The following is a 26,931-nucleotide window of genomic DNA, read 5'->3' on the forward strand; positions in this document are numbered from 1 at the left end:
ACTTATTTTTTAACATTAGTATAATGCATCCAGATGCCAAGACACTGAGAACCACTGAACAAACCAAACAACTGCATCCAAAAATGAGTTAAACTCAATATTTATGACATGTATTTTGCTTACAAGTGAATCTTTTTAATTGTTTTTTATAACTTGAATATCCTCTACCGTTTGTACAATCATATAAGATCTAAAACAAATTTCTTATTCAGGATTAGGCCTTTGCACTTATTTGCCTCCCAACACAAGGAACAGACCAACATCAAAAGGCACACTGTGTTTATGAACACCATTTCTCTCTGCTCCAGTTGCCAAATTTGTTCCTTTCATGCATTGTTTGATTAACTTTTAAAATGATGCTTCTCTGCCTATCTGGATAGATAAAAGACCTTGCAGTTTTTCATTGATGCATTGTCATCCTTTACTATTTTCTGCCTCTTCCTTGCCGTAAAGTTATGTTTTCTATTCTCAACATTGAGGATACTACGTGTCTAACCTATCATTCAAACCCATTTTTCCACTGAAGGACTTCTCCCTGAAAGCACGTTACTTTGATTGCTGGTGTCTGTATGGCTTTGTTTCACACCCATCATGACTACTGATTTCAAACAGAATGCTGCAAAACAGCATGCAATGTTACTTTATCAGTCTCTTCAATAAAAAGTAAGAACAGATTTATTATATAGTCAATAATAGTTTTCAATTCTATGCACTAGAGCTTTCTGTACTCAAGAGTCAGTACTATAAATGCATTTCTCTATTTGAAAGTATCATTTGTGTGTGTGTGTTTGAAAGAGGAAAATAGAAGTGTTACAGACACGCAAGTGTGTGAGGTTACACATTGCTGCTGCAATCCCCAGTCACTTTTGACACAGACAAAAGCATGGTTGCACAACTACACAGTCCCACATTAGCTTTAGTTAATGCAAAGTGAAAAATACTCTCTAAAAAGTAATTGCAACTTGTCCAATACCCAATTTCACCAAAAATGTAGACCATCCACTGCCATGGGACTTTACTATACACCTGAGGTATTTCAGACAAAAAAAAGAAGAAAGAAAGACCAATTCCAAAGCTAAGGACTTTTATCTAAGACGTTTTCCCCCTGCCATCTGTATTTTATATGAAAGATAATCTGAATATAGGTGCCTTGGCTGGCTTCAGTTGTAACCAAAAGGCAAAAGCTGAGAATGATTTCCTTTTGGAGAGCAGATTTCTGCTACTCGGGAGCGCTATGCACCAGTCCTAAAATATTACCTCTATTCAGAAATGAATAGCAAGCCAACACACTTCTTTGAGTTGTGGTGTAGTGCGTGTCCAGTGGGATAACCACACAAATGGCTGTACCTGGACCAGCGCTGGTAACTAACGGTAGTGAAGGCACGGTGCTCCACAAAGAGCACTGCTGTCCCTTACTGCGAGGTGGGAGGCATGCATCACAATACCAAACTCATCTCCAGATAAGACAACTGCATTCTCCAGACCAGAGAGGATTTAAAATACAATTCTTTAGTCACTGTTGTTTTTCCTTCAGCATCGCTCCTGGGCTATGAAGACAAAATGAGCAGTAGGCACACACCCAGCATAAAAAGTTATCTTTGCCACATCCTCTGGCTATTTTCCTTGATCTTATCTGGGCTGAACTTCAAGAAGCTGGTCTCATCTGTCCCCAGGCCTCCATACCACTGCCTGGAGACTGAACTAGTTGGTAGCTTAATTTATTGTGTTATAACAAATAGCGAGTCTGGAGCTCTGGTGCCCACAAGAGCCATATGCCCATATCATAACTTTCTCCTTTTAGGGTTGCTTTTCCTGTCCTAATTTATACTTCCTCAGTTACAGTACATACATTTACATGGTTAATGTTCAGATTGCTGAGATTACACCATAGTGATGCATGCAGTATAAATGCCTAGACAGATGGATGCAATATCACAGATTTCTGAAAGGAGGAGAACTTGCAAAGCCAGAAGCTCACACTTCAAGAAATCTCATTTGCTAGCACAGGGGTCACTGAAAATAGATCTGAATGCTTAAAAAGCAGTGAAATACTCTTAAATAAAGCACTACTGAGAAAGGTATATACTCCTTCCTAGAAATAGGCTCTAGTCTGTTCGGCTGCCAGGAAATGATCTCAAGAAATCCTAATTTTTTTTCAAATATATGATTTATAACGAGTAAGTGCCAATCTGTTCTGCAAACTAAGTCTGTGGCAAAGGCCACTTTGCCAATAGCCTTCTCTTTAAATAAAAAATGATGAGAAATGAGACCCCTTATTAATTAATCCAGGATCTGTCCTGCAGTTCCAATGTTTCACACATGGAATAGATTATTTCTAAGCCACGGTACAAGTTTAAATCACTACTGAGTAAACAGTTTGGACTAATACCAGAGGAGAGGTCTCTGGAAGAGAGTGTTTCTCTCTCCAATTACTAATAATACAGCAATAAGACAACAGGTGCTGTTCTGCCAAACCCTCTTTATATTTGACAAAACAACCTTTCCTTTCCACCCCACAGATTAAACCCCCACACTCCAAACGGTGCAGAGACAGGAGCAATGACTGCTCCTTCGATGATATGCTACGGATACAAGGAAAAGTGAGATTGTCACTCATGACCACCTGCCTCTCCTGAGGAGGGATACAGGTATTGTACAGCAATGCTGACATTTCAATCCCATAAACTCTGCTTTTCAATTCCTTTCTGGTTAAAACAGCAATTAAAAATGTGCTGCCTTACCGATCCTTAAAGGTTACTGGCAAGATAATATTGACAGATATTAAAGGAGCTTCTTGATGTAGAGGACATAATGAAGCAAGTGAAAATTAGAGCAAAGAATAAAAAGCTGGTGAAATTTAAGAAGAAATGCATACATTATAGGAAATATACCTTTCCCTGCTTAGCTGTGCTATATCACATTTCCCACAGTTTGTTTCAGAGTCCCCCTTTGCCTTTCATCTTACACATATTTCAGCACTGTTGTTATGCAAGATGGGGAATCATTCATTTTAACGTGATACTGAGCATATTACCACACAAAAACAGAGAGAGGCTACCATTTTACTGATTATCTAATTAAGAAGCTCTACAATGCAAATTCTTTGCAGCCCCTTGCTGCACACAAAAGATGCTGCATCTGAAAAGCCACATGCACGTAAAAGCAAAGAATTTGTAAGTGCTTCTGATTTTAGCTTTTTCTTCCTCTTGTTACAAAAGCCACAGCTATCACTCTCTTTAACTGCTAATAAAAGCAATTTAATGACAGGTAGATTTGCTGGTTTGTATCTTTGAACCCCCCCCCCCAACACACTCACTAAAGGAAAGTAACTTTAGCTAGAAAAGAGATCCTCGCAGCACTATAGTGAATAATTCATCATTGCATTTTCCTTTTCATCTCATTTTTGCCAGTAACGTACACGACTGAAAATATTGCAAAATCTAAAAACAACCACAGACAAGGACTTCCAGCAGCAAAATACACATAAAACTAGCAGGCAGGTTTCCCCAGCTTATATAATAACAGCTTTAGTTCCACAGAACCCCCATCACTCACCGAGGACTGAATTCACTTGAACAAAAGCAGAGCCCAGTCACCAAATGCAGCTTCTCAGGACTCTTAATGCGAGATGCTCCTGTCTGCTGTTCAGTTCACACTTGCCTTTATAACTAAGCCAACCAACAACATTCAGTTGCTGAACCTGATGAATTATAAAACGGTAGCTCCCAGACTCTCATATTTTACATCACAGGGGGTGGTCATCCAGCATACACACTGCCTGTGTACATATATTCTGCTATAACTCATCCTGATAAACACATCAGTGCTGGCAGCAGTGACAGTAATTGGTGCTCAGGATGTACAAGCACAAACCAATAGAGCACACTCCCACCTCCTGCTCTGTGCAACATCTCTACCTGTCAATCACTGCACCTTGTTAAGGTGGAATGAACAACTGCACTTTAGGGGAGAAGCAAAACTTGGAGAAGAAACCATCTGCTGATATGAATTCATCACTTAAACGTTTCTTAATACAGTAGTAAATGTAGCTTCAACCTCCTCTAGATGCGGTTTTTATGGCTAATCTTCATAAAACCTTCCTTTCTTAAAGACACAGCTCTTGCTTAGTGACTAACTCGGAGTTTGTAACTTCCACTTTCATGAATGGAAATTATTCAGGCAAATTCCATGGACATTAGCAAAGATAAACTAAAAACTTTACTCCAGGAAGAATGACTGCTAAAAGCAATATACTTGGTAGGTGAAATGATGTGTACATTTTACAAGCCCCTCAAAAAATGTTGGTAGGTTTTAAGAATATCCTCTAAGTTACAAATACGTATTTGTAATGCTCTTCACTTATGCCTGCATTGTTCTTAAAGGAAATTTATAGCTACAAAATAACAGAATCAAACAGCTAAAACTAGACCCATCTATATAATCAATGAAACCGAACATTTTCTAATGGGATTAATTACAGCAGTAACAATCGCAGTTGCTGCACATGCCTCAAATAAACACTCACAATTAGCCCCTAACAAGCAAAACTGGTTATGGTAATGGTAATACACAGCCACTGGAAAGGGTTTTGTATGGCAAGACCTTTATGATGGAGAGAGCTGAGCTCCAGGAATTTTGTGTTTTACACAAACTCCAGGCTATTTGTACCAGCACGGAGTGTGAATGAATGCTTTATTTGGGACGATTTGCTATTTCTACACCACTGGTGACGACACTCAGAAGGCTCCATTTGGAGCCTGAACTTGATCAAACTCGTTTCGTTCCTCATGCCTGCAAACGTCTCCCAGTGTTTGGTACCACAAAGAAAGGTTGTGCTTAGGAAGGTGAGCACAGTTGTGTGAGCGGCTGTGCATCGCCCGGATGCTTTTCCATGAACAACTGGGCTGAGGAATGCAAATGAAGCCTCTGCCGGCAGCCCCAGGCAGAAACCCAACCCTTCTCACCATCTGGACCAGCTGATGTGCATCACGATGTGGGAACAGGGTGTTGCATTTCATGCATAGCAAAAGCAAGTCCTATATATATCCTTTCTCTCCCGTCTTCAGCTGCTTGTTCCCCACTCCCCATTCCTCATTTATTTCTTTATGTTCAGCACCTTCACTACGTGAGAAATATTTCACTAAAGGCCAGAGGCATGAGCAGTGTTTCTGCATGTGCTACTGGCTCTTACTATAGTGGCTTGTATGAAAGAAAAGCTGTGTGTCGCTGGGTGGCAGAATGTAGGGGAGACGTATCAGGGATTAATCAGAGTAATGGTTTTGATGTCTTTGTCTTTCTCAGAGGGAAAGGGCAGCTGAGATCCAATAATTGGATTCTCCAGCAATGCTGACTGGGAATAATCCAATAAGGGCAGAAAATATTCCAAATGACAGATCTTAGCTCATTAAGAAGCAGCAAAAAGACCTGTGCCACTGGATTTGGCTTTTATAGCCAATTCCTATTCTCATGGGCTTACACATTTCACTTGCAAATCATGGAGGTTCTCTAAAATGACCCAAGCACAAAAGTTTGTTGTCTTGTGCACTAATTAGGGGGTTCTGACCTATTTTTCATATGTGCCCTAAATGGCATCCATTTCCCATTTTGCTTTGCCTTAACCATTCAGGTTTGAAGAGGCTTCCCTCTATGTAATCTATGCAAACATGATACTGCTTTACAATAATTTGGTGAAGTGTGATTAAGACACAAGCAATGTTTGGTTGGTTCTCCTTGACCAACATGACATTCACCCTAAAATTCAGCTCACCTAAAACTGACCAATATCACAATAATGTAAGCCACTGCAATATTTCATAGCTGTGTGTGGGTGGCATGCATAAAGCACAATCTGTGGTATTACACAAGAGCCACAATTCCAAGAAAAAATCACTACCCCATTTCACACTTACTTGCAATTTTGAATTAGATATCCTGGTTTCCATGTTATCTTTCCATTAGGAATATTTTGTAGCCAATATTTCCATAATATTCAGCAATGTAGTGCTCTGTGAAACTGCTACCTTTTTGGTGAATGGATACACTCATCACACAACCCATGTCCTTGGGCTTTCCACATATGTTCTGGTGCAGAATGTAAGATTTCACATTCAAACTTACTCACTTCACTGACAGGTGTGTGAAAATCCCATATGGCTCCCAGATTTCTGTATACCTTCATGTATATATAGTAGATATTTTAAGGCATTTGTAACAAACACATTTGGTATTGACTTTGAGATTCTTTGCTTCAAGCTGCAAACTAGAAATGATCTAAAAATGAAACAAAAGACAAAAGTGTTCCCATTTGCTGCCAAAACGTGACTACTTTCTTCCACAGTCACATAGACTATATTATCTACACATCAATAGATATTACAATAGATATTACTACCTATCGAATAGATATTTGTTATCTAAAGTAAGCACACAGGTCCCTGGGGAAAAATCAGAGCATTCAACTGGAATAACAAGAGTAGTTCCTTTTCTGCTCAAGAAACAGCTGAGGAAACTTCAAATTAAGAATAACTATGGGCAGATTTGATACTACCAAGATCACAAATTAGCTAGTAAATTCACACCCCAGTGAAGCAAATTGGATCTCCACAGTGCGGACCCAGAGTTCCAGGTGAATAAATGTGCGCCAACAGAGATAATCTCCAGGCTACATCAGATGATATGGATGACCAGTAATCCTTGCCATGTGGCCTAAGAAGCCATCATGCACACAGGAGGGGGGTTTATTCGGTACCCTGTGTCTAGCAGTTACGCTCTTCAGTTCCTCCAGTGAATGTCTGTCAGATTTACACTGGCTAAGGAAAGGCTCTTTTGTTTGATAGCCTCTGTTGATGGCACTGTCAGAGAGTACCTGTAAAGCAAAGAGCCCAGCAGGATTTAAAGAAAGAATGGGCATTTTTCATGCAATAATATCCAGGAGAACAGTAATAACAAGAAACATAAACCCTTCAGTGATCAGGGGATCTAAGAAAACATCATTTCCTCATGGATATTTCTCCTTTGAGCTCAGACTCAACACATTTCTCTGCCTCAGTCTGAGCATTTAACAATAGCCCAGCCTCGCCTGGGCCCCTTACAAGACAAAACCCAGAACCTCGAGGGCTGCAGGTCACAAACCAGGTCATTGCTTTGCTTCCTCCCTGCGAAGGTACTGATTTAGCTCTCCCTCCCTAAGCCTGCTGAAAATTGCCATGAAATCCGTATGAGCGTAGTTAGTTCTGAGACCTACCTTATTTCAAATCAAAACCAGCTAGGTACACTTGTAAAAGTCTGTTATTACATTTGATAAAGGTAACCACAGGGAATTTCAACACCTATAGTCTCAGATGGGCAGTCGGGTGATATAGGGCTGCTGCACCTTTTGAGTAATGAAATCTATCAAACTTTCAATTCCAGCTGAGACCACTGAGGATTTATGGATTTCACAAGTTCGATTCCACTGTCTGTAGTCTCAACCCAATGAGAATTTGTTCTTCTGTAAATATATGGTAAACCAGTACTACACATTGAGTCAGACAGAATATTTCATTCTGTAACCTACATACATCATACATTGCAAAATAAACAGTAGTGAGAATGTAAATTAATGTCATTGACACAGCAAGGCAATGGAGAAATTAATTTCCTATCAATGCAGCGCGCTTGCAATTCCATTTAAGAACAGTTTTAAAATAGTTTCAGTTTCTAAGATTAATCCTCCTAAGTACAAATGAATAAAACTGCTTATTTAGATTAATAAATAAATTAGCTGGCACAGGGCTTTGGAGATGCAAGGACTGCACAAGTGCTATTACTGCAATAATATTTTTCTGAATTACAATTTTCTTCCTCAAGTGCCATCTTTTCTGCTACAAGTGCAGAGTAAAAGCTGAAGTCTTCTCTCTGGATGAGGACTATGTGTGAAAAAACAGGGAAATAAAGAAGATATTTGGTTAGGCCTGAATGAACGCACACCCAAGGGAGCAGTTCCAGTTGATCAAGGGCAATGACAAGACCTTGCTTTGCCAGTTAGGAAGGCTGAAGTCCCTTAACAGTGGCTTCATAGTCTCAAGAATATAAATGATATTATCAGTAATAAAGAAGAGCTGCTAAAAGGAGGGAAGGCCAGATGGCACTTCCCCTAAAGCCTCTGGAGAGGCTGCATGGATTTGATTTGAAAGGCCTTTTATAGCACCCCATGAACCTGGAATACTACAGCAGTCCATTTATAAGCCAGTGGATATCTCAGGAGCAGCCTGAGACTTCATAAAAATGTTGATTTTCTGTATGGATTAGGTTGGTTTAGCTGGTTAAATGCGCTGAGAAACTTGGAAGGGATATTTCAGCATCCAGAACTTTTGGGGGCTTTTTGTTATTGCTGTCTGGACTTTCATTTTCCCTTTAACCCTGGGTTTCCCATTGTTTTCTTTCTGCTGTTTCATTTTAAATGAGTTAAATTCATCTGAAGGTTGATATTCAAATCCAAAACAAATCACAAAGGACTTACTCACTCAAGGAGCTGGAAAAGTACCTCACAATCCATCTTCTATTAGGTAAAAGATTAGATTCATAGAAACAGAATAGTTAAGGTTGGAAAGGACCTAAAGATCACCCAGTTCCAACACCCGTGCCATGGGTAGGGACACCTCATACTAAACCATGTCACCCAAGGTTCTGTTCAACCTGGCCTTGAACACCACCAGGGATGGAGCATTCACAACTTCCTTGGGCAACCCATTCCAGTGCCTCACCACCCTAACAGTAAAGAACTTCTTCCTTATACCCAATCTAAAGTTCCCCTGTTTAAGTTTTAACCCGCTACCCCTTGTTCTGTCACCATAGTCCCTGATGAAGAGTCCCTCCCCAGCATCCCTATAGGCCCTCTTCAGATACTGGAAGGCTGCTATGAGGTCTCCACACAGCTTCTGTTCTCCAGGCTGTACAGCCCCAACTTCCTCAGCCTGTCTTCATACAGGAGGTGCTCCAGTCCCCTGATCATCCTCGTGGCCTCCTCTGGACTTGTTCCAACAGTTCCATGTCCTTTTTATGTTGAGGACACCAGAACTGCACACAATACTCCAAGTGGGGTCTCACAAAAACCAGACAAGCACCTTCTACAGAAACAGAAGATCTTACAGTCAACCTCCTTATAAGCCTGGTACAGGGAGCAAATGAGTTAAAAGCTTTGTATAGCAAAGAATGGTGGAAGGACATGAAGATCCTCCTGCGATTTGCAGTTTAACTCTGCGTGCACTCTGTGGTGGGAGGAGTAGGTGGCTGATTTGGGGAAGAAGCACAGCACAGGAATGATACACTTGACTCCTCTGAGGATGGTGATGAAAATCTGTCAGCTTGGCATAGTCCTTCCTGTTACCTATAGCAATTACTGACGCATGGAGAAAGTAACAGCTCTACAGGCATCACGGTAAGAGGCACGGTATGTGTGGTGGCGAGAGCAGATCTGCTTTATTAAAGAAGCCCACGGCAGTGCTGCATGGAGCCATCCATGGAAAGGGACAGAAGATGAGAACGCTGAGCAGTCTTAATGAGAAAATAGTGACATTCAGGCCTGCATTTGTGGTAGATAAGCGGCCTGAGGATGCCTTCTGCACTGATTGTGACAAAGAGCGAGTGCAGGAATCGGTATGCACACACTTTTAGATTAAGTTTTCCCCTCCTACAGTTCTCTTTCAGGAAAGGAAATTTGAAGCCTGGATGACTAACTACAATGCAGATGGCAGAGCAATGTAGAGATACCCATTCTAGCTCCAAACGAACTAGTTTAGATGACTCCATGAGTGAATTTAACCTACTCATTAAACTCCACTGTTACGCTCTTCCTGGAGCCTGAACATGGAAAGCAGTTTGTGAACCACACAAGCCAAGGAAGGACAGCAAGTGATACTCAAGCTAGGGCTGTGCCAGCCATTCTTGCAAATTTACTTCTGCAGTTTTCTGCCATTTCTTGTGAATGTGCCAAGAAAGTACTTCCAACCAAGGCACAATATATGTAACTGCAGGAACACCATTGCTCAAAAAGAAGGGAAGAAAGAACTGCTCTGCTGGGATATGGCAAACCCTCCCTCATCTCTGCAGGAATCATCTGTAGCTGAAACTGCAGATTTACTGTCTTGGCTTTAACGTCAGACCAATTCATTCAGTTCTCACCAGAAACCTTTTTGGTTAGGGAAGGGGGATGATACCCTGGTGAACCTGCTGCGTGGGGACTTCATGCTCAGTGTATTCCTGTACTGCCTGGGCACTCTGAAGGCATGAATGGCAATGATACTCCACCTATAGGTCAGCAGCAACCATGAACAGGAAAATATGTCTGTCATCCCACCACATCTGTACCTGGCAACTAAATTCCAGAGAGTCTAAGCTGAGCTGGGCACGTAAGGACAAGCCACCATTTTGTAAGGATTGCCTCTGATGGGACCCAGGAACCAGGGCACTGATTAGATGCTCTGTTCTTGAACTACTTATTGTTACTTACTCAAGGATTAATTAGGAGTGGGAAAATGCTCCAAGACCTTTAACTGAATAACTGAAGAATTAAAGGAGGTAATACATAATTCTCACTACAGCATCAGAGTCTCCAAGTTAAGTTTCTACTGAAATAACTCATGCTATGTAGATACAACAAGAACATTTGGTTAATGCTTCTTAAATGATATAATGGGATTGATCAGGAAATAACAGAATGGAACAGAGAGACTGTGTGTGCTAAAGGTGAGGATGTGCAGTTCTCAGCACTTAAGTCTGTAGTTTTCTATTCCTATGCTAAAAGATGGTAGATTTAGAAAAGATTTGAGGGAGAAATTTCTTATGATGAAGGCAGTGAAACACTGGAGCTGGCTCCCCAGGGAGGTAGTGGATGCAGCATCCCTGGAAACATTTAAAGTCAGGTTGAATGGGGCTCTGAGTAACTTGATCTGGTGGAAGATATCCTTGCTTATTGCAAGGGGTTTGAACAAGATGACCTTTAAAGTTCCCTTCCAGCCCTAACTATTCTATGATTTGATGGTTCTATGCTCTGATCAGTTTTCTGCTGGACTCCTGAACTGGAAATAAACCATGGAAAATAAAAGCCAAAGGTAAAAGAAAAGTTAAGAGCAGCAGCGGGGAGGAGGAATCTGAGTGACTTCTCTCCCTTGTGCTTACAACACTACTGCCTTTTTAGCAGAGCACCTTGGAAAAGGAAAGCAGGAGCAAACGCAGTAGCTGAGAGCCTGAGACATCTGCTGCAGCAGTTTTGTTCCTGTGTATTCTGGGATGGACTCTTCTTCTGCAACTCAGTTTCTCAGCTCAGCACTGCTTCCTGCAGGTATTGTGAAGATAACACTGAAAATAATGATGTATTTAATCGTTAATGCTGCAGGCCACCTAAGCACCTTCAAAGCAAAGAGTTCTGCAAGACATAGCAAAGTCCAAGCAGTGATTTTCTCCAGTCCTTCTGTTTTTAACCACAACTAGGAAAAAGTGAAAAATCCTTTGGCTCTCCCCATGTTAGTACTGCATAGCAGGCAGTAACATATTCAGACTGAGGGGTGTAAGAGGAAACAACATAAAAGCACTGTGGCTGAGTGTGCATACAAATTAAAGGAGCTTTTTCAGCTCCAGTTCTCAGAGAACGTGCTTATTGGCCTCTAAAATGTAATTTGGGGGCAGAATAATCGGAAGTGACATATGTGAATGAGAACAATAAAAACAAAGTGACCCTGAGGTGAACATGTGAGAAGTGGGCAATCCATACTACTCTGTGTCGGTACCAAACAAGGGCTTTAATAACAACATATAAAAATGCAGTAAGACAATGAAAATGGGCCTCTTTTATAGGAAACAATATGACCCTTACAAAGAAAACACTGTCCACAGTACACAATGAAAGGACAGAGAAGTTAGGAAGATGACTCCTTGGGGAGATCATAACCAGTTTCATATCTTAATAGATGGGATGTATCCTGGCAGTGTGTGACCCTACAAATATGATGGTATTCAATCAGAAGGTAATAAAACCTGGATACCTGGAAGTGCCATCAAAGTTCTGGGCATGCAAAAATTAGTTAGATTGGACGAGAAAATTATGAGGAAAAAAATCCTTTTGCTTTTTACCTATAAATTTAGCTATTTGTTTCTCAGTAAGCATCCCATTGGACTACTGTACTTCAGCTCTTACCTATTGAAATAACAAGGCCTTTTAGGAGGATGAAAAATGAAAATCTTACATCATGTGTGTTTACTTATATGCTAATAAAAAGAAGACTGGTAAATAAAGCTTTTCTGAGTATGACTGACCAGTAGAACTGAACAGTCAGTATAGGCTTTCTTCTCCATTTCCTTTTCTTTGTTTCTTCTTGCTTTTAATGAGGTTTTTTGTTGCTTTCCCAAATTAATGGTCACGTGGGAGTCAGTAGATACCCTCTGCCTATAGATAATTTAGGAACACTGTGTTGTTAGTATTTACAATATGAGTTTTGCATAATCATACAGTATTTCTTCCTTTCCTGCCTGGTGAGATGTAAATATCAGCACTACATTTCTTGGGCAAATATTCCTATGAAATATGTTTATTATAAAAATATTACCAACAATAAATTCATGCAGACATTGTCTGGAAATTAAATGCAAATGATCACAAAACCAGATAAATCATGCAGATATATATGCATGTTTCTTGACAAGTTTTTGAGGTACATGTTTGGCTTTTCTCAGAAACCTAAGAAACATAATGTTGAAAGTCAAATAACAATTAACATTTTTATTCCTGTAACAGAATTCCTATACTATTACTATACAGAATGCGGAATGTACTTTTATACCCTGCTTGGTTTGCAGTTAATTGATGACCAAATAAGCTTCTGGTTTTAATCTACAAACTTGTTGACTTAAGAAGATTTGGAGACAATTAGGGAAACTCAATTAAATGTATGAAATCAATATATGCAACATTTAAAGCATATTAACATTCATGGGAGTCACTTACAGATCTTTCTTCAAATGAACTACCAGAAATTAGGGCCTATTTTTTCTGGAAGAATTAAATGCATTTGGGATATTAAGATATTTGATTTAATTTAAGTTGATTTAATGTAGTGCTCTTTGCAATGAATTGATTTTGTTTAACTTTCTTTTTATACCTGGTCAACAAGCTAACGACTTCCTGTGGGAAAGCACATCTACTGGCATTAGATTGGATACGGGAGCTAGAAATTATTTCTGACCTTTCCAGCCAAAACCAAATCCTCTTATTTATTCCCATGCAGTGGTAACAAAAGAGGCACAACCTTTGTTCAGTTCATTAAAATTTAGGTGTACACTTTATGAAGAAAAATGACAGAGGTACAAGTCATTGAAAAACTCAGATTAGAACTCAATATCATACTGAGGAAGAAAAATGTCATTATACAGTATGTAACCACTGATGACAGCATTGACAGCTGAGAAAATATCGTTTTCAATGCTAATCTTTTTCTTTGAAGCAATGCTGCTATAAGTGAATGTCCCATATTAATTTAAGCTAATGATTTGTTTGTGATAAATATTATGACTGCTGAAATCTAAGGAACGTTTCATAGCATTTTCTACGTTTGAGGACTTTTTATTACAGTTGAAAGGCAACCTGGTATGTAAAGTCATGTCCTCTATGTATTGAGCATTATTAGGACTAAAAGAATTTTACAGTCTGCATGGTAAATCCAGGTGAAACTTGATAAAGGACTCATGGATCTAATTTTGCCAAAACTTACTTAATCTCCACAGCTTCATGCTAACATATGGAAGCAGAAAAATGACACAATTATTCTGCTTATGGTTTCCTTTGTTCTCTATTTCCAGAGATCTTTGATTCTAATCATAACACAATAACCGATATTTTTCATTCTGGCACTTATATTTTTTGATAATTTGTCAGGCAGGCTTCCTATGCAGAGCTAAAAAATAGGCAGAGAAAGCTAATTTTCCATAATTTTGATATTTTGGAAATTTCCTTAAAAGAATCAAATATATAGAACTGAAAAATCCCTGCCAAACACCAGGTGTGCATGTGTAGTAAGTGGCGTGCATGCCCAGCCTGGGGGCAGTCCCTAAGCACTGCTCAGTGTGGAGGATGAGGCTGCTCAGCAGCCTGGGAGGATGCTCACCAGGAGAATGGAGCTGCTAGGAACCAGAAACCCACCTGGACTGTGCTGGCACTTTTGCAAAATCATAACATCCTACCGAAATGGACCATACCAAAACATTTTTCCCTAATATTAAGGACAAATAAGTAGAACAGGCAATTTATTGGGAATACAGGAGGTCTACTAATAAATAGGAAGCATTTCTTTACCTAGAGGGTGGTCAAACATTGGAACCTAGAGAGGTGGTTGATGCCCCAAGCCTGGCAGTGTTAGAGGCACTTGGACAATGCCCTTAATAACATGCTTTAACTTGGTCAGCCCTGAACTGGTCAGGCAGTTGGACTAGATGATTGTTGCAGGTCTCTTCCAACTGAAATACTCTATTCTAATGTAATCAACAAAATAAGGATTATTAGAACAATCAGGATGTTCTCTGCAGAAGAAGCCTCACCCTCAATGACCGTCCCAGGAGTTAAATGTCCAGATACATTAATGTATCTAGGCCCAAAATATTATGCTGTTGATGGTTCCTAAATCAGTGTTTTATGTAATAAGGTGTTCAATTCTTCGTTCATTTTACCCCCTCTGCAACATGCACAGAGTGCCTGCTGACAATACCCCGATGCAGGTTTGTCAGTGAACAGTTTCTGCTATTACATGACACGTATCCTTTCCAATAATAAATATTTTGTTAATGGAGTGCATATGACAAAGTCCCATAGTTGATCTTTCATCACTTTTGCTCATTTTGTCATGATTTCACTGTATGAGCATAAAAACGCTACTGTAAGGGAGAACCAGAATAAGTATCTGCCAGTGGTATTTGAGGGTTTAGAATGAGAAGAGGAAGACTCAGCATGGTTCCTCAGCTATTTTAGTCCTGATACCTATATAAATCCTAACCATCTTGGCAAGCACAAACCAACCTCAGTCGCATATATATCAGAAAGGAAGAAAATTAACAGGCAATCTCTCAACGTATTTTATGCAGATTTTCTATCCCCCTCTCTCTTTATTTGCAGATTTTCTATCTTCCCCTTTACAGTTTCCTTTGCCAGCAGCATTTAAAATTAACTTTTCCTGCAGAAAACAATGGGGTTATCTGGTTGCTCTGCTGCTCAAAGCAATGCCCTAACCAAGGCCACTTATCTTCTACCTCCAGTAATAACCAGCTTTTCAGGGATCCTCAGTTCAGAGCAAGCAATGTGTATCTGTTTTTAAGATACATATATATTGAGATGAAAGTCTAATCCTGTTTTCATGGAGAACTTTGATCTAAACATTTCCTAGATAACTTTATTACCAGGCTCTATATGATAAAAAATATGATCCAATAATTCAACAACAGTTTTGCTAGAGCAGTTTTCTGTCATAAGAACGTTTCTGTAGTTATTTAGCTATCCTGAAAGGCAATTTTCATGCAGAGGAATCTTCACACCCTTCACACACACTTTCTGTACACTTAAATGAAGATACACTACCTTATAAACACAAAAAATACTTAGCAAGCAGTTTTAACTGAACAGGTAGAACCTGAGTGCTATCCATATTAATATACCTCACACAAAATAAGCCAAGTTTGAAGGATAATTTCCTAGTGCCTTCTTATGTCATCCTTCTACGTGTTATCCAAATGAAGTGTTCTTCAAAACACAGGTAACTGAAGTCTCTTAAACTAATTTCAGCACCGTACTCAAGCATTACTTAAGACAGCTACAGACTTACATGGCGAATTACACCATGAAATATGCACTATTACATTATCAATTATATCTATCTAGTTGAAATGGAAGTGTATCTTGAAAAAGAGATCCTGATGCTCACAAATCTACTTGATCTACACAGAACAAGAAATTAGTTCATATAGGAAGTGACCTTCCAGAATTCATCTCGTCCAGACCCAAGCTCAAAGCAGGTCCATTTGCTCAGGGCCTTGAGCAGCTGAGTTTTGAACATACTCAATAACTGACATTGCACAGTCTCTCTGAGCAAATTCTTCCAATACCTGACTGCTGTCACAGTGAAGATTTTGTACTTAGAAATTAATTGGAATTTCCTTAGTTGTCATTTGTGTCCTCTGCCTCCTACCCTGTCATTGTGCATCCCTGAGAAGACTCTGGCTCTTCTTTATAGCCTCCTTTCTGGCAACTGAAAACAGCAACAAGATCCTCCCTTGCTTCGAGCACAAAGCTTCAAGATTTATTTATTTACTTGAAAATTGGCTTAGAGACATTTAAAAGATGAAACTGTGGGGTTTTTAAAAATTAATAAATCGCTATGAAATATTGTGGAGGGGAAAAATACTTGATGGTTGGTTTGTGAGCATCAATTTTATCTTTGTGTTTCATATCTTTTTTTCCATCCTAATCTTCTCTAGCCCAGCAAAGAGATACTGTGCTCAGGAGAGGCACCACAAACAGTGCTGCTGATCAGAGTGCTCTCTAAGTGGAGAAGAGTAATTCACAGCCGTTTAATGGACTTGCATCTGCCTGCATGAGCAGCCGTAGGGGTGTTCATGGAAGCTCTATGCTAAGTAGCAGCAGGGGGCAATTAGGAAATGTGTCTCATTTCCTAAGAATCGCTTTCAAAAGCACATCAGCAGTGGAAGAAAGGTGGATTTTAGGTCAAAAAGTTTTATTTGCTCCTTTTGCTTTGTTCACCTTCTTTTATCTCCCCGCAATTCATGACACTGACTGATAGCATATATTAAAAACTGTAAAAAAGATATGCATTAATTAAACATTAAACTTCTATGCAGATGTATGCAAATCAGTTCATTGTGCAGCATTCAATCAATAATAAATAGGCAAATCAGGGGTGACCCTCAAGTTCCCGGCTGGTTGCCAGCTCAAGTACTGCAAAGACTTTACTGTACCAACAGGTTGCAGAGCACAGAGCAGCACTTAACCACCTGGAGATCTCAAAGTGAGCATTTGTTCCTGGTGCTCTGACATTCTGACTGCAGGGGAAAAATGTACTTTAGAAAATAATAATTATAAAACCCCTTTATTTTTTACCTTAATCTAACATTCTGCACCGCTTGCAGCTCTGGTGACACAGCGGTAGGCTTTGTTTTCCAGGCAATTCTGCTTTCACACTCATATAGTGTCAGGAGATGCAGATGCTGCCAGGGACGGATTAACCCAGTGCCACAGGACCCTGGGCTGGCCAGACCTTTCAGGTAGCTCTAAAAGACTTCTGGACTCAGGAGATAGAGGTTTTATTAGAATCCTGACATTTTTAATTAGAGAGACCTCATAGGCTATGTGCATGATTAGTAACTCGGATGTTTCCAAGATGATTCCCAGGCATCTTGGAGCAGATCATGACTGCGCCACCAAACTCTCCTACTGCCCAAAGTTTAACCTGGCTTCTGTGGCTGATATTGTACCCAGGCTGGCTCCCACATCATGTAGTACTGGGCCGAAATGTGCTAGGGACCCCACTAACAACTTGACAGCAAGGACGACCACATTCGTTTTGGGAATATTGCTATTATTTACTGGCATATATGCTAACAAAGTGATTATTTTAAATCAAAGAGAGATTGTGGAGGGATTATACAGAATTTTCTTCTCATCCATCATGGCCCTATGGGAGGAGAGGCTTCGCACTTTAAGACATTGCTACTTCTAACTCATGGACTTTCTGACAAGCATCAGACCCCACACCAGCTGTAGGTACCCATCTTCCTTCCTTCCTTTTGCCTATCAGATATGGAAGTTTATCCTAGCTTTCAGGACCTTCTGTTCTCCACCATGAAGGAGCTCCCTCCATCCCACCCCACAAGCTCAATCTGTTCCAGTCTTCTTAAAGGAGCTGAAGATAATGGTGAACAAACAAGTAAAAACCCAAATATCATCCATCATATCCAGGACTAATTTTAGGCCTTTTAAAATGTCAGACTTAAACCAGAATAAACTGATTCTCTATTATTTTGTTTCAGAAAGCTCTGATTTGGGATCTGCACCAAGGTGACATTAGTTTAATCAAATTTATGCTCTCCCTGCACCCAAAACAGGACAATCATTGACCTCTTGCAAATATAAAAAAAACTGGTTTAGCACTTCCACAAACATATTGCCTTCAGGGACAATATTTGCAACACCCAATTTACACCATGGATTAAGGAATCAGGCACACCTCAAGCAGGTGGCTAAAGCTGGCCCAAGGGGCGCTATCCCAAAATAGGACCCACACGTGGCTATTTGATTTCTTGCTTCTTAGTCAGTCTTCATCCAACTCTGCTTTTGCTTACACACTTACATTTTCTCCTAGGTTGCATGCCCTTCATGTAGAGCACAATCGCCACTCTGAACTCCTCAGCTTGTCAGGATGAACTTATTACATTATTCCATATTATTGATCAGCATGTCAAACGTATAGCTAAATGATGGGAGAGTACTTAAAAGACAACAAACTCTTATTATTGTATTCTCTCAAAGCTCTCATGAAAACCCAGTTACCTTCTGCTTTCAAGTAAAAACCTCAATTTTTATTAGCCATACATTTGTACTCACAAGCCCCTGGGCAGAATTTGCTACTAAGACATCCCAAGACAGAGAACTAGGAGTCTGTTGTCAGGTTTGATGGGTTTAGCTGAGGAGATAATTTTGCCTCTCTCCTTACATATGGTTTGTTGGATTTTCATATAAGCATTCAAGCAAAAACTACAGCAGAACTTGCCTCCAGAGGAAGAAAACAGAAAAGTGCCAGACACCCTCACAATATGGAAATATTCTACCAAAAAAGGTAATTTTGATCCCATGGATGAAAGCAACTGTCATCAGGGACTCCCTGTTAACACTGGGGCCACAGCCATAGAGTTTGAGGCCACTGTTTGCAGCTACAGTTTTTATGCATGTGGCTCTTTATATAGCATCATACCAGGCTGTGCCAATGGATCCTCCAACTCACTGCTCTGCCATCACAGATCTTAATGATCAACCTTTATCAGTGACAGATAGAGCTCTAGGAAGGGCAGGACAGGCTCAGAAGTTCTTCCTGGTTCAGTGGTGAAATACAGGTAGCCATCAGAAATAAAAAGAAAGTAGAATAGCACCTGGTGTAAGCCAAAAGGTATCAAGTACAGAAAATTATAATAGGTTCTAGAAGAAATGCAGCTAGCAAGACTAAGAACAATAAAAAATGACTGTTTCAGTCTGTTTTGAAGAAAAAAGCTCTGAGCAATAGTGTGGATCCATCATTAGGTGAAGATAAAATTCGTAGTAGTAATGCAGAACACGGAACTATTCACTAAATACTTCTATTCAGGTTTTGGAAAGAAATGGGATGATTAACTTCATTTACATGAAACAGATGAAATACCTGTCTGTAATTAGAGTGCTTATTAAACACAAAGTAAAAACCAAAACACTATTAACTGGGAATAGAAGATTATATATAAATAGGTATGATTAGTTCATGTCTAAGAGTTCTTGAAGCGACAGATGAGGATACATATGATTTTCCTCCTTGGTGCACCTATGGCTGAGGACACTCCAGCAAGCTGAAAGAATTGTCATCCAGATGGAAAGAGAAGATGCTTGGACAAGCGCAGAGGAGTCAGCCTGATATCAGTGCAATTAAAGTAATGACAAGAAAAATTAAGGGTAGGAACATAATGACATTCATATGACTTATTGAAAATATGCCACCTCGAAGCCTCAGGCCTGCCTTTAGAGATATGACCAACTTAAAAACCTCTAAGTTTAATACTGTTCTGTGAAGTGTTTGAATGAATACTACAGCTGTGTGCCATACAGTATCAGTAAAGCCCGTATTAAGTTAGAAGGAACTGTGTGCCTCAAAATGTTATTTAGAAGCACAAAATGATTCCGGAATGAAGATATTTTCAGTGGGGTTTCAGAGGGATAAATACAAGAGGACACATTTTTCATCATTTTCATGAATGGTTTTGAAATCTAAGCCTCTTTTGACTAAATCTGAGGCTAGAGCAAAGACTGTTAAAAAAGGTAATAACAAGTAAAGGAATCAGCCCTATTTTATGATCTAGTTCGTTTGTTAAGCTAGTCCCAGTTGAATGAAATCTGTTTGAATATAACCAACTACTACGATACATAGATAGAAACAAAGAATGAAAGACATTACTATGAATACTTGAGTGAATATAAAAGGAATTTACAGTAGAAATGGCTGGGCAATTCACATGGGTTAGACTGAGCGGAAAAAGGAGTGAAATGCAGACTAGAAATATGTATTTGGGTACTGAGGACACTGGTACTAAAACACTGACAGAAATTCAGTTGTCCAAAAATGGCAGCGAAACTCTGGGGCAGAAGCCAGAAGAGCCACAAAGAGAGACAGCGGAAGAGCTGAAGAAATAGTTATAAAGGTTTACAGCCTGGCAAAAAGAAAACAGAGAAATCTTAATGTAGAGCCACTTTTATGGGACAAAGTATTACATACTTAATGACTTTCATTTAGAAAGGCATGAAAAGAAGAGATTAGGAATTGCAAGTCAGAGAAATCCACATGGGAAATAATGCACATATTTTAATAGATATTGAAATGAATAACCATTGGAAGAAATTAGCACATGAATTGCTGAATTCTCCATTTCTCTGTGTCATCGAATCGAGACAGGATGAATAAGCTTCTCAAAGACAGGTTTCATCTTTGACTTTACCCTAATGGAATATACAGTTTTGTTCTACCTGATTTTTGTCCTCAGCAGCATGGTACCAGTATGAAATTTAGAAGCATGTGGTAGACAGCTATACCAAGGTAGGTGATCCAAAACCGTATCATGGACTTGAACGTTATTAACTGAATCCCAGGAAAATTACAACATTGCATTCCATCAGGTGGAAGAGGAGAGATTAGGAACAATTCATATGATTTGAAAAGGTTTCTGACCTATCTCTCCTTGAGATTTGTCCATCTGTGAAAGTGCAATTGGTGCAGCCCTCTTCTGACATTACAGGATAAATATGGGGTTTATTTAAAAGTTTGCAGATTTTTTTCATATTTTAACAATTTTAGTGTCACAAAGCAACATTTTGATTTTATAAAAGAGACTCCCTCAAAATTTGCTTAAAATCTCTAATTAATTGAAACTAATCTAAACTGTAGGCACTTTTAGGCAAAAAGGCACAAAGCCCCAGTGTGTGTGAGGACCTCTTGGAATACATGAAGTATAACAAAGTAGTGCTCCCTACCAGCTTTGCCTCCTTGAAGCCACCAGCACCACCATAACAGTGTTCTCAGTGAGGTCTTAATCTTCTCCAGGCACAAGCTCTGTTCTGTTTTCTGTTATTCACAGTCGCCTTTGTACCTATGTGTATGTATGACTTAAAGCTTAATACGTCAAAGCACTTTGGGATCATGAAATGAAAAGCATTTCAGATGTGCAGCTACTATTACATGAACTAATTAATGATACTTTAAGGAAGTGAAAAGAGAACAGCAGCAAATGTGGTTTGTTCATTGCAACTCTAAGGTTTGCAATAAAGGGAGCAGGCACAGGGAACAGAGATGTTCTCTTGTAATCAAGCAATGCACACCTCTCCCATCATATACAATCGGCAATAATTCATGTCAGAGCTCCGCAGGGCTTCAGGATAAAAGCAGGTGGGCAGAGTTGCCCCTCTCCTCAAAAAGTGAATTAGATACTCAGTACAGCAGGAGATCTGCCTTTTCATGTATAGCTTACTTTGAATAACGCCGTTGTAGATATTCGTGCAGAAGAAGAGGCATTTGGGTTTACTCAGCCTTAAGAAGAAAAGGCAAAGAGATGTTGTTGCTGTCTGCAGCTACCTAATGCAAAAATTAGCTTATACTTTTAGTTACATGTGGAAATATCTCCAGATTTGTACATTTTCTGAACCTCCTAATCCTGAAGAGATGGAATTTTTCCTCGCTGTACACCTCCACATCCTGAAATCAAGATAAAAGCTGGTAAGTGTGTACAATCAGTTCCGAAGAGTTTCACAAATGATATAGACCTCTACTTTGCATTTACTAATCACAGCCACCAGTACTAATTTCTGGGGAACCACAGGAGTCCAAACATTGTTCCTTAAGTCTTTAAATAATCACCAGTCAAATGCCTCTTCAAAACAGCTCATGATGACTCTAAAAGTGTAGTAGTCTGGAAAGATTATGACCAGCACTTTTAAGTGTGCTTAATGATGAAAGAGCTCAGATTACTCATTGTGGGTCCGATTTGCCTAAGTACGAACATTTGCAGTTACTGGACCTGCACGTACGCACAATCTCCAAATGTAAGTTGAGGATATGAAAGTTAATTGGGCTGGAATTACACTGACATGACTCATGCTGAGCACCCAAGAGCTGAACCACGATTTGATAGGTCAGCCATTGGCTAAGGAATGATTTCCCACTGCAATGGAGATTGTCGCAGACCTCACCAGATTTGCTTTTAAACAGTTTTTCATCTTGCTTTAAATGAGTATTTAGCAATATGCATGTACAGATAACTTCAAAAACCCAACTAAAACACTTCTCTGCCCACACCGTTTTCTTCGAAAGGTGAAATGAGAAGAACCATTGCTGGCATATGGTAGTTTCACTAATTAATACAGACCTGGAAGGTGTTTTGAAATTGCAGTGATGGCACAAACCCCACAACTTTATAGCTATGTAGAGTCAATAGCCCTTTTCCAAAAGGTTTGTGCTTTGCTTGCCCTTTGGATACATGATGTTATACAATCCATATGTCTGCAAAAGGGGATTGATACTAATCACAGACAAGATCTCATCATGTTCTCTAAGTTTTATACAACTGAGTAATCATCTTCAGCCTCAACCAGCACATGTAAGAATGAGTAATTTATTTTCTAAATAGGATGGTAAGAGACAACTCTTCCTACAGCTATTGTCTCATGAACATCTGACTTCTGGACATAGTGGTTTTGTGTAGTCTGAATAACATTGCTTGTGATAAAGCTTAGGGAAAAATATTTTCAGGATTGCTGCTGCCACAATAGCAGTTTTGATAGAATAGATCAAACAGATGAAAGTCATGAGTCACTTCACATCACCGGCAGAGCAACTTCTCAACTGCCTAAACACACTACGCAGACACACTTTAAATTATGAGCATTTTGTGTTTTGTTCTGTTTGGTTTGTTTTCTTTTCATTCTCAATTAACCACCACAAAATGGAGAAATGAGCATTTGATGGGAACTGCAGGGAGAAGACAGCAGCTGTTTGATAATATAAGAACAGAAAACAAATTATGAATCCAGCTTTGCAAAACAGATAAGCAGCTCTATGGCTCTGTGAACTCTGGGACAAGTTCAGTGTTTAGATGGATGAGCTTGAAATCAATAATTGCTACTCGACACACCTCTTTGGTGGACTTTTTTTGACAGCTTCCTAAGTACCTTAAGAAGAGATATTTCTGATCTGATCTTTAGAAGACTTGAGTATTTTCACTCAAAGCCAAAGACATCCTCACTGTCAAAAGCTTCAGTCATTTCTAGAAATGAAAAGCATTTTCTTGTGGATGCTATGGCCTCGTGCATGCTTTTGAAAGTTTTAGCCAACATCTCCTAACTACACATAATTCAAGTTATTTTTCCTGACCTAGGTAGGATTATTAATGCTTAGCAGAGTAAATTCTACTCCATGCAACTAAATCTTCTGCTCAGGCTTTCAGATCACGTTTCAATTACTGCAATTTCTTTTTCTCTGTCATTGGCAAATGAAATCTTGTTGCACTGAAATCTATCCAAAATTAATTTTCCTGGATCTTTGCTTTGATCAGCTTTTCCGTGAGACACACAAAACTGTAACAGTGTTTAGTTTGGCAGTATTATTAGGCTGCAGTCCATCTTCCTGATCATTACTGTCCTACTGTTTTCTTGCATTCTGTCTCCCGCCTGTCTGCAAACATCTCTAATCACATCTTGTACGTAAAACGTAACTGGTTTGGACAGGGATGACACATAGGTTCTGTATTTCTAAAAACTGTGTAGCAGAAAAGGAGCATGCAATTAAGGGTCACTGGCATAATACAAATAAATAACACCCCCTAACAGCCTCTGGTCTTTGGAAAGAGTTGGTTTTGAAGTACTGATTTCGTGTATGCACACATATACACCTGTATGAAGAGTGGGTATATTTTATGCCATCCTCTCACATTCAGACGAGTGGACATCATCAAATGTTATTGTGCAAATATTTAAAGCTTGTTTCATCCGAAGAAAAACATCACATTGGACAGCAACGTGTTCAAACACTCGCAAAGCAGCCCAGCACTGCAACATCTGATGGGTTTGTAACAGACTGTGTCATCCCAAGCCAAAAGCTGCGAATGGGAACATGTTGTTGATTTTATTTGCGATAGACTTGTTGATGAATTGTGAGGGCTGGTTGAGGGACATGACTGTTATTATGTTGAGCACAATCTGTACCTGTACGTGGAGTAGCAGTGACCATCTTGATTGAACCCCAGAGAGTGTGAACCAGGATCCTGCAGCCCCTTGTGTGCTGCCCACCAGTGCAGACCTGGAAGTGCCCCTGGAAGATGCCATTTCCTGCAGCATCCCTTCAGAACAAGAACACTAGTTTTGAAGATAAAGGATAAATCCCACCACCCCACCTAGGCTGCTGGAGAAGACAGCAGGAAGATCGTGCCTACTAAGTGTTTCAAATATGGGCAAAACCAGGATTTTAATTGCGGAACACATTTATACATTAAAAAAATCCACATTCCACCAAAAGAAATAGTTTTAATCCAAACCCTGGAGTGAGTCAGGCAGTATCAGATGGGGGTTGGGGGTGCCTAAGCCTTCATTAAATAGAAGAGAGCCTGATATAATGTTTTTTATGCTGAAGCACAACCTAAAGTGTATATGGAAAGTGTGTTGCCATAGGAACCACTTTGCTGAAATGAGTAGGAGAAGTGAAGTGCAGGGGGGGAGAGAAGCGTTTAATGAAAGGGGGAAAGTACTGAATACTACTGCATATGAGAAGCCATTGAATCTGTAAGGTATTAGCCAGATGTTAATAAGGTGATTAAATTCCAGAAAGCATAGCAGAAAAGGTAAACATAATCCAGTGACTAACTGGGAGGAAAGGAGCTAAGCGTAACAGAGCAGACCGTAAGTGTAGCCAGCTTTCAGCACATACAGCTACCCAAGCACCAGCAGAAAAGTAGAGCATCACATTTATGAAATTGGCTCCAAACTAAGATGACATGTAAAGTTTATAATACAAGCAGAAAAAAAAGGGGGGGGGGGGGGGAAGAAGAAAACATTACTATTAGATTTCATTTTCTTGCAAGAACAATTTAAAAAAACAATTCTGAAACCATTTATAAATAGGACAATTTCTAGAATTCAGTCAATGGGTGAATTCAGTCACACAGTGGGTAGTACAGATGGATAATAAAGAGTTGCTGGAGAATGTGACAGCAGGAATATATTCCCTTGGTATATATCCCTTTAGACTCCGCAAGATGAAGAGTGTCGCCCTCTACTTGAGTTGCAATAATAGGGAAAACAGCACCTCTAAACCACTGTTGTCATCAATAACCACGTTACTAACAGCTAATAGCTCTAGGCTGACTGAAAGCAGAGACCTGCTGTGCTATGAATTATATACCTAGAGAATAGCTGCCTCCTCCTTAGGGATAAATGGATGAAAAAGGCACTGTGGAGAGAGCATACCATGCAGAAACAAATATCGATTACCTTGGTATCTCTTGTGCAGTTAAAAAATGGGCAGAGAATAGATAGGGCCTTTCAAGGAGATGAGGAAGGATTAAAGAGGGAAACAATCCTGGAACAACAATGAAGTTCAAAGATCAGGTAGGGAAGGAGGGTAGGAGGTGAGAAGACACACTCAGAACCAAAAGACCTGCAGGGAACTGAGAGGCCCATGCCGTGTTCAGGGATGCTCATGAGATACAGTCCTCAACTCACCCTCTGGGCTACTGCTGTTGCTGTCTGCTCTGGGGCAACATGGGGAGGTAGGATTCAGGCTAGGAAGATGGGATTCAGGTTGGGAAGTGGATGAGCCTCAGCTGTGCCTGCTTTGCTGCAGCAGCTGGGTTAGGACAAGCCCTAATAGGAAGAGCACCTGAAGCCCAAGGAGGAATTCACAATGCATGAAAAGTGAGTAGAGGAAACCAAAGGCTGCATTATGCAAAATCTCTAAGAGGGCTTCCAAATCAAAACATATAGGGGCTCTGCCCTAATATGATACAAGATTAATGAGTGTGCAGAAATAATCCCTAATTCTTTGCTTGCAGCAAAGAAAACACCCAGAGATAGAATACTGGTTGATGTAATACTGTAATGGTAGGTTACATGGTGGTGTTTATTTCTTCTATCATAAAAGAAGTGCTAGAACAATGCCTATAAAATGCACTGTAATAATATAAAAAGTTATGGTATTGTTTGTTTTTCCTTTGGTGGAAACAGTTACAGCAATAAAACTGTAAAAAATAAATCAGATTTTATTAATTCATTTTAAAAAAATTACCCCTGTTCATTCATCATAAGATACAGTTCTTAAACTCTAAACTACAGATGAAATCTGGAATTCTTTATGTAATTCTCAGGCAAAACTTTCATTTTAGATCACGATTTTCTAAATAAGTGCTAAATGAAACATTAATTTATACTATGTCTACTGTAAGTTTATGTTCACTGTAGAATATATGTTGTCTAAATCATGGAACTTGAATGTGTAGATTCAGATAATATGAAAAGTTTATAAACTTGAAAATCTATAAAAATGCATATGTATTCAAATATACGCATAAAGCAAAGAATCTGAATAATTTCTTAAATTGTATATTATCATTAAACTATGTGAGATG

General features: G+C 39.5%; 1 protein-coding gene across 38 annotated transcripts in view; it reads right to left on the bottom strand.

Moving 5' to 3' along the window:
• DLG2 (discs large MAGUK scaffold protein 2) overlaps positions 1-26,931 on the bottom strand; it is a 998,920-nt gene that overhangs the window by 115,717 nt on the left and 856,272 nt on the right. Inside the window, exon 1 of one of the 38 annotated variants that reach the window (XM_061457984.1) lies at positions 3,556-3,866. The exons of the other annotated variants lie outside the window; for them this stretch is intronic. The gene's annotated coding sequence lies outside the window, so the exon portion shown is untranslated. Of the gene's footprint in view, positions 1-3,555; positions 3,867-26,931 lie in introns of those variants that run through there. 38 annotated transcript variants of the gene reach the window in all.

The sequence above is a fragment of the Pezoporus flaviventris genome, unplaced genomic scaffold (genome assembly GCF_033815535.1).
Source record: "Pezoporus flaviventris isolate CSIRO_AGI_PZ_B2104156 unplaced genomic scaffold, CSIRO_AGI_Pfla_v1 ptg000025l, whole genome shotgun sequence".
In the NCBI taxonomy this organism is placed as follows: domain Eukaryota; kingdom Metazoa; phylum Chordata; class Aves; order Psittaciformes; family Psittacidae; genus Pezoporus; species Pezoporus flaviventris.